This window comes from Bos taurus, chromosome 4 (assembly GCF_002263795.3).
Source record: "Bos taurus isolate L1 Dominette 01449 registration number 42190680 breed Hereford chromosome 4, ARS-UCD2.0, whole genome shotgun sequence".
NCBI classification, from domain to species: domain Eukaryota; kingdom Metazoa; phylum Chordata; class Mammalia; order Artiodactyla; family Bovidae; genus Bos; species Bos taurus.
In genome coordinates, this window is record NC_037331.1 from 104294314 (window position 1) to 104306869 (window position 12556).

At 40.1% G+C, this 12556-nt stretch overlaps 1 long non-coding RNA gene across 1 annotated transcript; it reads left to right on the plus strand.

The window, feature by feature from the left end:
• Positions 1–96: 96 nt before the first annotated feature.
• On the plus strand, positions 97–4074 carry LOC132345137 (uncharacterized). The gene is made up of 2 exons (XR_009494278.1): positions 97–838; positions 3436–4074. It is a non-coding gene; the product is annotated as an uncharacterized lncRNA (long non-coding RNA).
• The last annotated feature ends 8482 nt before the right edge of the window (positions 4075–12556 follow it).

Below are 12556 nucleotides of genomic sequence, written 5' to 3' on the forward strand. Positions count from 1 at the left end.
AGAACCTACCTCATAAAATTATTATGAGGATTAAATTGTTTGATATAGTGAAGTATTTAATAACAGCCTCAACACAGTCAGTGCTATATATTTGTATATAAAATAAAAGATACTTTATTTGTCAATTTTTAGTTCCAATTCCAAGTGCATAAGTTTCCATTTTGTAATATATATGGTGAGTGATTGACATTGAACTTGGATGAACTGTGGGCAAGTTATGTCGTTATAAACAGAGCTTAAAAACTTAGAGAAGAGAAACATGAAGACCAATATATATAGGTATATGTTAATAATTATGGGCTTCCCTGGTGGCTCAGAGGTTAAAGCGTCTGCCTGGAATGCAGGAGACCGGGGTTCGATCCCTGGGTCGGGAAGATCCCCTGGAGAAGGAAATGGCAACCCACTCCAGTACTCTTGCCTGGAGAATCCCATGGAGGGAGGAGCCTGGTGGGCTACAGTCCATGGGGTCTCAAAGAGTCGGACATGACTGAGCGACTTCACTTTCACTTTCTTTCATTAATAATTATGAAATACTACATATCAACTGCTGATTTAAATATTAAACATGAATTATCTCATTTAATTCTACCACAGTCCTTTGAGGTAAGAGCTGTTTTATCCTTATGTTACAGATAGAAATGAGGCACAGAGAGACTGTGTAACTTGCCTTGGGTCACAGAGTGGAGCTGGGTTAACTCTGAATCTGTCTCCGCAGCCCTTCGTGTCACTCTGGTGCCCAGTTCCCTTCCCAGTGAGATGGACAAAATGGTGCTCTGCAGGTCATGGGCTTAGGCCAGTGATCTTCACACGCTGAGTCACTCACCCTTGTGAGATACAAGTAAGTTTAAAGTAAGTTTAAGGCCGGCAATTTAAAGCACAGGATCAGTCTTCTGCGTAGCTTAATGCTAGTCCAAACATTCAGATAACATAAAATAGGTTTATCCCCCATAAAATTTATTTGTCTGTTTATCCCAAGATGTGTTTATACGAAAATGAGCATGTGATAAATGTAGGCAGTCCTGGGTCTTGCTAGTAATACAAAAATAAACACGTTAACAAATAAATTTGAAAGTGTGATTGACCCTTGAATAATGTGGAGGCTAGAAGTGCGACCCTCCTCACAGTGGATAATCCATGTGTAAGTTTATGGTTGGCCCTCCAAATCCCCAATTCCTTATTCTTGGATTCGGTCAGCCTTGTACTGTGTGGTACTGTGGTACACATTTACTGAAAAGAATCTTTGTATGTACGAAGAACTCGTGTTGTTCACGGGTTGAATTCACTAAAAGCTGGCTTAATGAAAAAATGTGGTCACCAGTTCAGACAGAATGCTTCCCTGTCAGCAGGATTTCTCTGACAATTACATTAATAGTTAAATTTCTGAGCACAGAGAAGCAACAGATCCTCAAGAGATGTTAGGATGTTTTTCCTGGGAAAGCCATGGAACAGCTACTCTTTGCCACAGTTCCTGGAACCCTTGTGTTCGCCAAAGCCCTGGACCTTCCCTTGCTTTCCAAACAGGAGAGCCTTATACTGAAAGTATGGTTGTTTAGGACCCAGCTCTCCCCCATAGCAGCCACAGGTTACTTCAGTATTAAACACCCATAGGCGGCAGTGACTGTTCTGGTCACCCATCACACATTTGCTCTTCCTCCTGGTCAGAACATCCTGAATTTCCTCTGGTGAATCTTTTCTCTGTGACTCAACCCTATGGATTGTGGATTGGGTGGGGCTCCCTTCTGGCCCCAGAGGTGGCACATATGAACAATGCCTGAGTAATCAGGAGTGGACAGTGACCCAAGTTGATCCAATCAGTGTGATTCCAGGACTCATGAAGGAGGTTAAAAAATGGCACTGTCTTCTCGGCTGGAAGACACCTGGGAGGATGGGAACCCAGATGCCAAGTGGAGAACGAGAATGAACAACAGTGAGAGCAGGGCCGAGAGGGAAGGAAGCTGTCATCCTGATAACACCATTTGGGTTCCAGGCTCATGTCATGCCCGAAAACCATCCTGAAACTTTTCAATAACAAACCAAAAACTCTTTGCTGGTACCAGTTTGAGTTGAGTCTCTGTTACCTGCAACAGGAAAAGTCTTAACTGACATAGCGAAAAGAAACTATGGAGCTTTGTATTACTCACAGTAGCTTGTACCACTTAAAAAAATTATTTTAAAAATCTATATCTATTCTTACCTATTTCTTTTTCTCTTTAAAATAGAGTAAAACATTTTTTTTTTTTTTTTGAGATCTCCTAGAGACATTCATGGATCCCTAGTTATTAATTACCATTGTAACATATTGGAGAAGGAAATGGCAATCCACTCCAGTATTCTTGCCTGGGAAATCCCGTGGACAGAGGAGCCTGGTGGGCTACAGGGGTGGCAGAAGAATCGGAGGCAACTTGAGCCTAAGCAACAGCAACAGATTGTAGCATATAATTCCTCCCTAAATGAAGCATAGTACATATGAGAATGCATGTGTGCACAGTGACACGTCAAAGACTGAAGAGGCTACTGTGGGATTTGGATGGTTGGCTCATGCACAGCCATGTGGGGCACAGGATTCTGAAAAATTAACGTTTTAGCAAAGTTATCTATTACTACAGGATGCAGACTTTAGGATCGTTAGTCTACTGAAACTTCAATGCTAAATTCACAGTTTCAAGGATCAACTATATTGGCTTACTGTGTTAATTTATCCTACTGCGATTTTTTCCTTTCCCTTCCATTTCATTAAGTCAGACTTTTCCAACATCCATGCTCCAGAGTAAATTCTGGGTCCAAATGTATTTGCTGGCCACTAAAGCAAAATGAAAATATTGGAAATGTTCCAGCTCGTTTTTTAGTTAAAAAAATTTTAAACCTTTCCCTAAAGTCCACAGTTTACTGACCTTTACATTGTAGATTTTCTGTACTTACTGATACAGGAAAAGCAGAGGCATTTAAATGAGTTTCACTTTAAGAGAAGCTGGTATTTGAGAAGTAATATTTATGAAATAACTATTTGAAGGAATGATTATTTGCATAAAAGGTGTTTTTCATTTTAAACAAAATCTCTTCTATGTTTCCCATTAATATTCACCCTATTTGTCTCAAGGACTGAGCGACTGAATTGAACCGATAAAACTGTGCTTAGAATTCTGGAATTTCAGAACAGGAAAAATGCTTGCTTGATGATAATTTTTTATTTGTAGAAGTTGCAGAAAGCAACAAGTTAAATAATTTGTCCAGTTAATGATTGGTTGATTAGTGGTAGATGAGAATGTGTTGCCAGTAGACCCACATTATTTTTAAAAATTTTAAAATTTATTTATTAGTTTTTGGCTGTGCTGAATCGTCATTGCAGTGTGGGTTTTCCTCTAGCTGTGGCAGGTGGGGGCTATTCTCTAGTTGCGCTGTTTGGGGTTTTCATTGCGGTGGCTTCTCTTGTTGCAGATCATGGATTCCAGGGTGCACCGGCTTCAGAAGTTGTGATACCTGGGGTCAGTAGTTGTGGATCCTGGACTCTAGAGCACAGGCTTGATAACTGTGAGGCTTAGTTGCTCCGCGACATGTGGGATCTTCCTGGATTGGGCATCAAACCTGCATCTCCTGCATTGCCAGGCGGATTCTTTACCACTGAGCCACCAGGGAAGCCTGACCTGCTTTCGTCTTAAAAGAAGTTCGTCAGGAACCCTCCCTCTGCAACCTGCTCCCACCCCTTTCCCAGCCAAAGACGTTCTTAGAAGGAAAAATGATATAGTTCTGAAACTTTAGGTTTCATAAAGAAAGGAAGAGCATTAGAGAAGGAATAAATAATAGTAATATGTCTTTTTTTAAAATTTCAGTTGATCCAACAGATAGTAGTTTGCTCAAAATACTAGTAGAACCAAGGTATTTGGTGCTTGTAGGTCATGCACAGTGAAATGAATGACAGTGATGCTATCAGAGATGAGAGGGAGGGCTTGGGGATACCCTGTTATAAAGTGCTTGCGTTACCCATGAGATTGTATAGTTGTATCTGAAAAGGACTTGGATGAATAAATGTATAGGACAGCTGCTAAAAGAATAAATTAAATAAAAAAGTGTAACTAATATCCTAAGAGAGTACAAAAAATGGGATTATATAAAATGCTCAATTAAAACAAAAAAAAAGATTAAAAAAATACGAGAAAAAAAAGAAACAAGAAGGGCAATGAATAGAAAAGAGTAACAACTATGGCAGATACTAATTTGATTATATCAATAATCACTTTAAATGTCAATGGTCTAAATACACCAACTGAAAAAAACAGATTGTGTGTCTGAGTGGATTAAAAAAAACAAGCTCTTATATTTTGTTCATAAGAAGCTCATTTTAAACATAGGCTGGATAGATTAAAAGTAAAGATAGATAGGTTAAAAGTAAAGAGATGGAGAAAGACATACCACGATAACACCAATCTAAAGAAAGCTGAGGTAGTAGTATTAATTTCAGACAAAGCAGAGCAAAGAAATATTAATATTATTAACATTAGTTTGTATCAATAAATTATTAATTTATATTAAAATTAATAACATTAATTTCAGAGCAAGGAAAATTAACACAGATAAAGAGAGGAGAGGTATTACATAATGATAAAGAGCTCAATTCTCTAAGAATTCATAATTCTTAATGTGTATGTACCCAACAGCAAAGTATCAAAATACGTGAGGCAAAAATTGATTAAGCTGAAGGGAGAAGCAGAACTTTAGAAATTCTTTCAGAACTTCTGAAAGAAGTTCTTTTTTCGGAAGCTGAAAGGAGAAATAGAACTCACTATTACAGTTGGAGACATTAACATCCTTCTCTCAGTAATTGGTAGAAATTTAGAAAGGACACAGCCGAAGTGAATGGCACCATCAATCAATATGATATAATTGATTTTATAGACTAATTCCCCCGACAGAATAATAAAGTGTTTCCTTTCTTTCACACAGAGCATTCACTGAGATAGACTGCATGCTGGGTCCCAGAATGCACCTTAACAAATAAAAAAAAAAATAGACCTCACACTATGCATGCTATCAGTTCACAGTGGAATCAAACTGGAAATCAACAGAAAATAGCTGAAAAATCCTGAAATGCTTGGAGGTTAAACAACACAATTCTCAGTAACGTGTAAGCTAAAGAACTCTTAAATTCTAACTTATTTTTAACTAAATGAAAGTGAAAATACAATTTTCCAAAATTTGTTGTATACAGTAAAAGCACTGCTTAGAGGAAAATCTATAGCATTGAATGCATATATTAGAAAAAAATTAATCTAAAATTAATCATTTAAGTTTCCATCTTTGTTGTTGTTGTTCAGTCACTAAGTCGTGTCTGTCTCTTTGCAACCGCGTGGACGGCAGCACACCAGGTTCCTCTGTCTTCCACTTTCTCCTGGAGTTTGCTCAGATTTGTGCCCACTGAGTCAGTGATGCTATCTAACCATCTTGTCTTCTGTCACCCCCTTCTCCTTTTGTCTTCAGTCTTCCATCTTAGGAAACTAGACAAAGGAGGAAAAATAAAGTAAGCAGAAGAAAAGGTAATAAAAATTAAAGCAGAAATCAATAAAATTATAAACAGGAATGATGACATTAAAAGATGGTTGTTTAAAAAGATTAATGAAATTGATAAGTGTCCAGCTAAGCTAACTAAGAAAAAGAGAAGACAGAAATTACTGATACTAGAAATGAAAGAAGGGCCATCACTACTGATCCTATAGATATTAAAAGGAGAATAAAGGAATATTATGAGTAGAAAAGAGTAACAACCATGGCAAATACTAATTTGATTGTATCAATAATCACTTTAATGTGACTATTGCTATATAAGTTCATACGAGAAGAGAGAATTTGGATTTGCCTACATTTATTAAACAAAATACCATAACATTTATTGAACCAATAACCTTCTAAACAGAAAGTTTAGACAAACCTAGACAGCATATTAAAAAGCAGGGACAAAAGATGGGTTTTCCAGTAGTCATGTATAGCTGTGAGAGTTGGACCATAAAGAAGCTGAGCACTGAAGAATTGATGTTTTGAAATTGTGATGCTGGAGAAGACTATTGAGAGTTGCTTGGACTCCTTGGAGATGAAATCAATCAATCCTAAAGGAAACCAACCCTGAATACTCATTGGAAGGACTGATGCTGCAGCTGCAGCTCCAATACGATGGCCACCTAATGTGAAGAGTCGACTCCTTAGAAAAGACCCTGATGCTGGGAAAGATTGAGGTCAGGAGGAGAAGGAGGCAAGAGAGGATACAATGATTGGATGGCATCACCAACTCAATGACATGAGTTTGAGCGAACTCCAGCAGATAGTGCAGGGCAAAAGAGATTGACTTGCTGCAGTCCATGGGGCTTCAAAAAATCAGAATAACTTAGTGACTGAACAACAACAAATAGCTAGATTTAAATCCCTGCCCCATCGTCTACCAGCTGGATGAAGTTGGGCAAGTTACTCTCTTAGTGGCTCCCTCCCTTCAGCCTGATAAAAGTAGATTATATAAAGTAGATGTATTATGTAAAGTTGATTGTATTTTGAGCCAAATAATGCTCAGAATTCTCCAAGCCAGGCTTCAGCAGTACTCTAAGAACTTCCAGATGTTCAAGCTGGATTTAGAGAAGACAGAAGAACCAGAGATCAAATTGCAACATCCATTGGATCATTGAAAAAGCAAGAGAGTTCCAGAAAAACATCTACTTCTGCTTTATTGACTATGCTAAAGCCTTTGACTATGTGGATCACAACAAACTGGAAAATTCTACAAGAGATGGGAATACCAGACCACTTTACCTGCCTCCTGAGAAACCTGTATACAGATCAAGAAGCAACAGTTAGAACCTGACATGGAACAACGGACTGGTTCCAAATTGGGAAAGGAGTGCACCAGTTCAGTTCAGTTCAGTCGCTCAGTCGTGTCCGACTCTTTGCAACCTCATGGACTGCAGCATGCCATGCCTCCCTGTCCATCACCAACTCCCGGAGTTTACTCAAACTCATTTCCATTGAGTTGGTGATGCCATCCAACCATCTCATCCTCTGTCATCTTTGCAACCTCATGGACTGCAGCATGCCATGCCTCCCTGTCCATCACCAACTCCCGGAGTTTACTCAAACTCATTTCCATTGAGTTGGTGATGCCATCCAACCATCTCATCCTCTGTCATCCCCTGAGAACTCCCGCCTTCAATCTTTCTCAGCATCAGGGTCTTTTCCAATGAGTCAGTTCTTTGGATCAGGTGGCCAAAGTATTGGAGTTTCAGCTTCAACATTAGTCCTTCCAATGGATATTCAGGACTGATTTCCTTAAGGATGGGCTGGTTGGATCTCTTTGCAGTCCAAGGGACTCACAAGAATCTTCAGCACCACAGTTCAAAAGCATCAATTCTTTGGTGTTCAGCTTTCTTTATGGTCCAACTCTCACATACATACATGACTACTGGAAAAACCATAGCCTTGACTAGATGGACCTTTGTTGGCAAAGTAATGTCTCTGCTTTTTAACATGCTGTCTAGGTTGGTCATAACTTTTCTTCCAAGGAGTAAGCATCTTTTAATTTCGTGGCTGCAGTCACCATCTGCAGTGATTTTGGAGCCCCCCAAAATAAATTCTCTCACTGTTTCCACTGTTTCCCCATCTATTTTCCATGAAGTGATGGGACTGGATGCCATGATCTTTGTTTTCTGAATGTTGAGCATTAAGCCAACTTTTTCACTCTCCTCTTTCACTTTCATCAAGAGGCTCTTTAGTTCTTCTTCACTTTCTGCCATAAGGGTGGTGTCATCTGCATATCTGAGGTTATTGATATTTCTTCCAGTAATCTTGATTCCAACCTGTGCTTCATCCTGCCCTGCGTTTCTCATGATGTACTCTGCATAGAAGTTAAATAAGCACAGTGATAATATACAGCCTTGACATACTCCTTTCCCTATTTGGAACCAGTCTGTTGTTCCATGTCCAGTTCTAACTATTGCTTCCTGACCTGCATACAGATTTATCAAGAAGCAGGTCAGGTGGTCTGATATTCCCATCTCTTTCAGAATTTTCCACAGTCACCCTGCTTATTTAACATACATGCAGAAGAGTATATCGTGTGAAATGCCAGGCTGGATAAAGCACAAGTTGGATTCAAGATTGCTGGGAGAAATATCAATAACCTCAGATATTCAGGTGACACCACCCTTATGGCAGAAACTGAAGAGGAACTAAAGAGCTTCTTGATGAAAGTGAAAGAGGAGAGTGAAAAAGCTGGCTTAAAACTCAACATTCAAAAAACAAAGATCCCATCACTTCATGGCAAATAGATTGGGAAACTATGGAACAGAAACTGAGAAACAGAATTATCTCTAAAGAGAATACTCTTAATTTTGGATGTCGATGACTCTTTGATTGATTTTGTACTTTTTGAATGAATTTGTCATTTTGGAACCTAGGGAAGCCTACCTGCAAGAGGAATTAATCTTGTTGCAGATAATACTTCAGTGTAAATATTTGAATTCTCATTTTTGAGTGCGTATCCAGTAATACCCTTAAAGTAGATTCTTTGTGAGCACTTTACACTTGCACGGTCCTCTGGTTGCTGTCCACGGGGTACCACTGAGATCAACTGTAGTGGGGCTAAATGACCGAAGACGCTCTGGGTAGAGGATTTTTATTACCTTCTAGGAGGGGGCTCTTCCCTGTGGGCTTAGCTGCTTGCGCAAATGAAATGGTAAACGTGAAAAGCCTTTTTATAAAAGAACAGCTTTCTACATCTGTGTGATCTACTACAGGCTGCAGCTGTGTGAACACCCTGTAATGCAATATCCTACGCAGTACTTTCAAGTCTTTTTTTCTTTTCTTTCTTTTTTAGAATTTATGTATTTATTTGTTTTTTGCTGTGCTGGGTTTTCACTGCGGCCAGCAGGGGCTTCTCACTGCGGTTACTTCTCTTGTTGTGGTGCACAAGCTTAGTTGCTCCATGGCATGTGGAATCCTCCCGAAGCAGGGATCGAACCCATGTCCCCTGCATCGGCAGGGAGAGTCTTAACCATCAGACCACCAGGGAGGTCCCTACCTTCATGTCTTGCATGGGCATTAGTTGGCCAGTGATTCCTTTTCCTGAACGGAGTACTTGCTAGCAAGCCCAGCATCTGTAGAAGGCGGTGGAGGAATGGAGAGTCCTATACCCCAGGTTCTCCGTGGTAAGACAAGCCCCTACCAACAAGCTGGAGTCTGGGTTTGCCTGGATAAGCCCTGGCCATGCTGCAGTAAGCCAGGTTGTGTTTTGGTGTCTGGCACCCTCCAGAGATGATACAAATTCCTCTCTTTCATGAGGTGGTTCCTCTTTGTGTTAGTCTTGGGTTGCCATAACAAAGCACTATAGACTGCTTGACTTAAACAACAGACATTTATTTCCTCACAGTTCTGGAGCCCAGGAAGTCTCAGATCAAAGTGCTGGTCAGTTAGGTTCCCAGTGAGTTCTCTCTGCCTGGCTTGTGGATGACTGTCTTCTCTCTGTGTCCTCAAATGGCCCTTTCTCTGTGATCAAAGGAAGAGAGAGAGAAAGTGAGATAGGGCTTCCTCCTTTTCCAGTCCGTCTGGGTTAGGGCCCCATCCTTATGGCTTTATTTAAACCTAGTTACTTCCTAAAGAACTTATCTCAAGATACAGTCACATTGAGGGTTATGAGTTCCTTTGAGTTGCTATGGAAACTATGGTGTCTTGGTCTGTTTGGTCTGCCCAAACAAAATGCCATTAGCTTGGGAGGCTTAAACAACAGAGCTTCAATATCTCACCATTCTAGAGGTTGGAGGTCTAAGATCAGAGTGCCGGCAGGGTTGGGTTCAAATGAGGGCTCTCTTCCTGGCTTGCAGATGGCTGCCTTCTCTGTGTCCTCACATGGCCAGAGAGAGAGGAAGCAAGCCATCTAGTGTCTAATCCCAACATGGGGGCCACACCCTTATGACCTCCCAAGGCCTCATTTCTGAATATTATCACATTGCAGGTTAAGACTTTCAAATTTTCTGGGGATACAAACATTCAGTCCAAAGCTGATAAAGTAGCAAATGATCAAGGACTTGCAGAATCTGGACTCTGAGATGTCAGGTCAGAGAGAAGAATAAGACACTGTCCTGACTCCTTAGTCAGGAGGTAAATGCCTGGATACTATCAGGATATTGCATTGACCAGATGACATCAGGGCATGCTTGTATTGGTCAAAATCTGCCTGGGAGAAGTGTGTCTACTTGTCCCATTTCTAGATCTTGTGGAATTGTTGTCTCCAGGAGGTCTAATCTCACACAAATCAAGTGTGCCATGATTTTTGGTGAATGATTAGATCAGGTTTCCTATTCTTTTTATTTATAAAAAAGAAAATCCCAGGGCTTCTGGGGAGGAAGTACAGGGTCTGAGAAGTAGGTATCACACTGTTTAAAATATTGTGACTTTCTAAAATACTTCTGAAAGAGAAATTATCACACAAAAATATCTATTCTCACTAGTAGATTTTTACAGATGAACTTTAGAATTATTTTTCAATAACTATCTGGGTTCCAATAAAATCTCTTGAGATTTTGATTGGAATTGTGTTAAATCTATGAATGATTTCGTACAGCATGGACATTTTAACAGTACTGAGCTGTTTCATTCAGGAACATGGTATGTTTCTATATCTTTTTTGGGTCATTCATGTTTAGCAGTAAAATTGTTTTCTTCATATAAAGCCTTCACTTTCTTTGTAAATGTTATACTTAAGTATGTTATCTTTAAAAAAATTTTTTTTATTTTTGTTTTGGCTATTTCTCATGGCATGTAGGATCTTAGTTCCCTGTCCAGGGGTTGAACCCATGCCCCCTGCCGTGGAAGTTCAAAGTCATAACTACTGGACTTCCAGGGAATTTCTAGGGTGTTTTTTATTTGTTTGTTGTTGTTACTATGCATGGGATAGTTGTCCAGAATTTGTTCTAACAATTGCTATAATAATGTATTGATTCCTATGTGTTTTTATTATATTAGGCCACCTTATTGAACTCTCTTATTAGTATTAACTGTTTTAAAGTTTTTTCTTTTGAGCTTTCAGTCATACTCTCCACATATAATAGTTTTACACTCTTCTTTCCAGTCGTTGTAAGTCTTATTTCTGTTTTAAAGTTTTTTCTTTTGAGCTTTCAGTCATACTCTCCACATATAATAGTTTTGCACTCTTCTTTCCAGTCGTTGTAAGTCTTATTTCTGTTGCCTGCCCTGTTCTTGATGTTTCATACCCCCCACCCCCACCACCATTAAATAGTGATGGTAGAGAGTGCATATTTTTCTTGGTCTTGATTTTATAGCAATATCCACCTTGTGCCAGTCCATCGTAGCCTGTTTTCCCTCATATTTGTTCCTTGACTTTCCTTGCTCAGTTCTGCTGCAGGGGGCTGACATTTGTGGGTTGCATGTCCCAATGCTCCCATGTCAACTGGTGTCCATCTGGGCTCGGCCAACAGGAGGCCCTGGGAAGGATTGATGAACAGAAGGTAGGGAGAAGGGCAGAGCATCTATCCCCTGTTTTCTTCCGCAGGTAATAACTGCAGCTGCTGCTGCCTCAATTTCATGGTTCTGGCTCTGCTGGACAGCTGTCTCCATGGTCCCGTTTCTGTTGAGTGAATCTGGTCCTTAAGCTCAGGAAATATCTTTCCTTTTGCGTTCCTCCAGCTAGGCTGCCCTGTGTCCCCAGCAAGAGAGACACTGCCCTATAGATCCCTTGTTTTATTTTTATTATTTTTTGTGGCACTTGGGCTTCTGTAATTGTGGTGCATGGGCTTAGTTGCCCCTGGCGTATGGGATCTTAGTTCCCTGACCAGGGATTGACCCTGCACCCACTCCATTAGAAGGCTGATCCTTAACCCCTGGACCACCAGGGAAGTCCCTCGACCCCTGGTTTTAGAGGGCCCACATATCACAAACACACAAAATATTGGCTGAAGACCTCATGGTTGCTTTTATGTGTTGGGATCCAGTATCAGTACTGGCACAGGATGGCTTGCAGCCTTAAACGTCTATTTTTCTCATTAACACAGAACAGGCTCCAAGGAGATGCTTTCCTATACCTTTTGCTCTGTGTCCTCAAAGCAAAAGACCTGCATCTGAGTGCCTTTCAGTTGTGTGGGTTGAGTTGCTGGTGATAGATATTGTTGGTGATAGATGCTGCTTTGAGTTGTTGATAGAGGATCTGAGGGTGGAGGCACTTTGATAAAAGAAAAGATGAAATGATTAACTTGTCAAATTCTTCCTCCCAGGTAGATTTTTGAATAAGGAAGTATCATTTGCCAGCAGTGATGAGCATCCATTTTCTTGCTTCCCATTGTGTTCCAATTCGTGGTTCAGAGTTATATATGAATTAGGGCAGTGTTTTGAACAGTAGCATACAGTAACTAAAGAACGTTTTACAATATTATGCTCTTGCAGTTCATATTGCTGTTTTTAAAGTTCATTTGTTTTTATTTATCTTTCTGTGCTGGCTCTTGCTTGCTGGGCACAGCCTTTCTCTAGTTTTAGCAAGAAGTGGGTACTCTCTAGCTGCAGTGCACGGGCTTCTCAT